This window comes from Triticum urartu, chromosome 2A (assembly GCF_056163025.1).
Source record: "Triticum urartu cultivar PI428250 chromosome 2A, HENAU_Tu73, whole genome shotgun sequence".
Lineage (NCBI taxonomy): Eukaryota > Viridiplantae > Streptophyta > Magnoliopsida > Poales > Poaceae > Triticum > Triticum urartu.
In genome coordinates this window covers 110,829,151-110,833,856 of record NC_141874.1, presented here as the reverse complement: position 1 = coordinate 110,833,856, position 4,706 = coordinate 110,829,151, and the positions used below count along the sequence as shown (strand labels likewise).

The window sequence follows — 4,706 nt, the reverse complement described above, 5'->3', positions numbered from 1 at the left end:
ATGGGAGGTTGAGGCGTGGGTGGGGCGGTGCACAATAGCGCTCGCCTGCCGCAGGGGGCGGAGGCAGGCGGTTGGGGTAGGGTGGGTGGGCAACTATGTGAGGAGAAGAATGGGAGGTTGAAGATGAAAAGTGCGAGGTGGTCGTGGCCGTTGGATGATGATCAATGGTATTGACTAACGCAAAAAAAAAAAACCGTTAGCTGGCGAATAGGCACTCGCAAATTTCAGTATCGCCGCAAGGTATTGCCATTCCCACGGCAACTCAACTAGATTTTCTAATCAACAGCTGTTCAAGGGGCAACAAGATTTCTTAAATCAACGGTTGATCATGGCAACAATGGCAATACGTATGAGGATGGCAATGGCCATGCTGACATACATATACTGACGTTCAAGGGCATGATATATTGATTTCTTTACGTCCCATACATTTCATCTATAGACTGAAAGACCAAGGGGGGCTTGGTATTGAAAATCTCGAAGTTAAGAACAGATGCCTTCTTAGTAAGTGGCTGTGGAAGCTATCCCATGAGACCGATGCCACGTGGGCACAAATACTTCGTAGCAAGTACCTTCAGACCAAAACTTTGTCACAAGTGACGGTTAGGCCGACTGACTCGCCTTTCTGGAAAGGACTCATGAAAGTTAAACAATCCTTGTTTAATAGGGCAAAGTTTATTATTGGCAACGGTGCTAGTACACGGCTCTGGAAGGATACTTGGCTCGGAGAGACACCCTTGGCCATTCAATACCCGTCTTTATATCGTATTGTTCAACGTCGTGAGGTGTTCGTTGCAACGATATTTCAATCTATCCCCCTTAATATTCAGTTCAGACGGTCGCTAGCGGGCAATCGTTGGGAAGAATGGCTCTGTCTAGTTAGGAGGCTGATGGAGGTTCAGTTTTCCCAGCAACCAGATGAATTATGCTGGAAGCTAACTAAGTCTGGAGTATTCACAGTTAAATCAATGTATATTGATGTTATCAATTCGAGCTTCATTCCTACCTTCAAGCATATTTGGGCTGTCAAAGTTCCTTTGAAAATAAAAGTGTTCATGTGGTTTGTCCACAAACAAGTCATTTTATAACTAAGGACAACCTGACAAAGCGTAATTGGACAAGATCTACTAGGTGTAGTTTCTGTGAGCGGGAGGAGACAATTAAACACCTGTTTTTTGATTGCCCGCTGGCCAAAGTTCTTTGGCGTACCGTCCACATTGGTTTCAATATTACTCCACCAAATTCTGTTAACATGTTATTTGGGACATGGCTTAATGGGATTGAGCCTGACTTAGCGAAACATATTCGTGTGGGAGTATGCGCTTTGCTCTGGACTAACTGGAATTGCAGAAATGATTTGGTTTTTAACAGAATATCACAATTTCATTTTGTGCAGGTTATCTTCCGAGCCACGGCATTAATCCGTTCGTGGTCGCTACTCACTCCGATGAAGGCCAGGGAGCATTTGGTTACTGGGTCTATCCGCTGGGAGATGGTAGCTCGGGATATCTTCAGCCGGTTTGGATGACAGTCATGTAATAGGATAGGCAATTAGTTTACCTATCTCACTTTAGCCAGCCGGTTGTGGCGTCCCTGATTTGGCTAGTTTGTATTTCTAGCCTATTTGGCTCTGAGTGAGCTTTTGTTTCAGTTGGAGACTTTGAGACCTTGTTACAACCTTTTATTTTTAATAAGATGACCGTATGCATCGTTCTGATGCAGAGGCCGGGGTGCCCTCCTTTTTAAAAAAAAAACATGTTTCTATCGTACAAGCGTTTGTTGCCATGTAGATGCACTATCCTTTTCACTCTCTCATGATGCTAGCTAGCTAGTGATGGCGATACGTACATGCATAACATGCGTCTTTGCATTTGGAGTTTTCACATGTTTCCGATGGAGAATTGGAGATACGTATGTTGGTACGAGCTTCACCTCAGTGCGAATGGGAGTGGGGCGTCATGTCCGTATAGCCGACGCTCTTCCTGGTGGTGGGGAAGATCATGAACACCACGCTGGACAGGAACCCCGCCCCGAGCGGCAGGTTCACCAGCAGCTCCCTCACGTCCGCGCCGGCGTCCGGGAACAGGCAGCTCTGTATGCCGCCGTCGGAGAAGGCCACGGCCAGGAACACGACCGCGGAGAAGACGGCGTGCACGAAGTCGAGCCCGGTGAGCCTGAACCGGCCCAGGTCGCTGAACATGGCGTCCCGCTCGGCGGCCGCGCCGGCGAAGTTGAACGGGTAGAAGGACCGGAGCGTGGCGATGCCGTAGTAGAGCTTGCCGTCGCGGCCGACGAGGCTGTCCGTGAAGGAGAGGAGCACGCAGGAGAGCGCGCAGCCGCCGATGAGCGCCAGCACCAGGTACCGGTTGGCCGTGTGGCAGACGCCGTGGTTGGTGAAGGACGGCGCCAGGGCCTGGAACGCCAGCACCGTGCCCGTCGGCAGCAGCTTCAGCAGGTCCGACGCGCCCGACAGCGTCTTGTCCACCGGCGACTTGCCCTTGACTGGCTTCGCTTCCTGAGGCGGGCATTCTTCGCCGGTCACGGGCATCTGGACGTGTATCGCACCGGAATCCATGGAGCCGCCGGCCGGCTGATGCGAGTGCGACGAGGAGATTTATGAGCCAGATGCTTGGCGCCGCCGTTGGGCTCCCTTTTATATCGAGTACGTGAGTGAGGAATGCCAACCTGCGACAAGCAACAGGAGGCGGTTGCTCGGAGCTACACGCGAGAGTGACGCCGGCGTAACTGAAATATTCTCGGCCTTTCGAACGCATGCACGGTGGCTCACCCGGCCAAGGTAGCTTGGTTGCGATGATAAGAAACTGCACGGAGAAACGGTTGGGCCAGACACTGGCCGATCCACAACGGACTCCTAGTATTAGACAGTTATTATCGCTTAAGAAGTTGAGCCTACTTGAAAACGGTTATTGATAAAAATAAGTCCAACAACTTAATTAAAAAGGAAATTCATCGTGTTGTTTATTTTTTTAATAACAAATTCATCTTGTTGTTACCAGCTTTTCGTTGTTGGAGAGTACTACAAACCCTAAATTGTGGTGCTTGGCTCGATTTAAATGCTACGCTGGCCCAGCGCGTGTGGCGCGTCCGAGTGATCATGAACTGCACCGATCTTTGACACCAAGAGAAAGCTTTGATGGGAGAGAGATGTGAGCCTGCTCGCCACCATTGAGAGTCGCCTAGGAAAATCTTCGCCCGACTCCTTGGCCCTCCTCCTCCGGAGGTGCTCCCATCGTGAGTGGGTATGTGGGAGGAAGCCAGGTACTCGTTTTAATTGTCCATTAGGTGTAGGGCTAGGGGTAGGTTTGCCTCTTTGGCGTTTGGCGTGATGCCGACTTGGAGCTCCGTCCCAGTGCATTCGAGCAGCGCTCGGCGGCTAGCTCTCTCCCGAGGTGTTCTTCCATGGTTGAAGCCGACCAGAGAGGCGGATCCAGTGAGTGCTCCTCTAATAAGCCCGAGATTGTCTTGAACTAGAGGTGGGGACTCTCTTCGTCCTTGGTTTTTGCTGGCCATCGAGGTGGTGAAGATGGAGAAGGGGAGTTCTCATATCCGACAAACGGGTAGAGTTGCATCATCATCGGCGTTTGTTGCAGAGAAGCTACGACGCCCACCACCAAGCAGAGGTGGTTGATGGATGCCGGTCTTCGAGGCCATGTCGGTGATTCTTCTGGTAGAAGGGCGGCCTACTGGATTTGTGGCGTTCTTGCCGATGATTGCTCTTTTCTTCCTCATGGCCTGGATGTGGCGGGTAAGGAGGTTGTCTGCCAAAGCTTGGACTCCATCTCTACTACTTCCGGCATCGACTGGTGTTTGTGGTGGTGCGATGGCGGCTTTGCTATCCCAATTGGTTCATCGCCAGCAACAGTAGGGTCGTATTTGAGTTGAGGTCATTTGGAGCCCATTGCGATCATAGATCTCCTTTCAGGGTCCTCCTTGCATATTTTAGAGACTTGATTGTAATTTTAGTTCCTTTGAGTCCTTTTGTGAGCTTTGTACATATATTGTTTAGATATTAATGGTATTCTATGGGTCCTTCAGGGCATATTTAATTGAGCGTAGCTCAGAGCGTTAGCTTCCTTGTGGTGGATCTAGCCCACCAGGATTCAGGTCTTAAACATGACACTAATGGTCGTATTTTTCTGGATTTATTTTAGTCTTTTTGGTGATGTTTGTTCTTATTGCCTATGGGGTGTCTATGGCGACTTCGTCTATTTTAAGACACTGTGCTTATTTTCCCGGCTTGGTATCTCAGTCGTGATCACAGACATCGGGGGTATATATGTGCATTCATAGAGAAAAGTGTATGTACATGCATGTGTTTGTATTGTGTTAAAGAAAAATCTTTGTCACCAGAAACACGGGCATGTCCGAACTTAGCATTGGAGACCATGGGCAGTTCTACCCTTCCCGATGTTTTGTTTTCTCACACACAACGAACAATGGGAGAAATGAACGAACCACACGACACACACACACACACATACACACACAAATCGAAATACCATTGGACATATCACGGCACTAGGTAACCGCAACACGGAGAGACACACACATGCCAACTGGTCTACACGAAAATGAAAAGTGGTTAACGCCCCAGATGATGACCACCCTTGTCAACATCCATCTTTTCTTTTCGGCCATTTGTCAATAGCCACCTTGTTGGGACGGGCAGCTCGCTATGCAGAAAA

The 4,706-nt window shown here is 49.4% G+C and overlaps 1 pseudogene; it reads right to left on the bottom strand.

The window, feature by feature from the left end:
* Positions 1 to 1,692: 1,692 nt before the first annotated feature.
* On the bottom strand, positions 1,693 to 2,608 carry LOC147984153 (protein DMP2 pseudogene; annotated as a pseudogene).
* Positions 2,609 to 4,706: the final 2,098 nt, after the last annotated feature.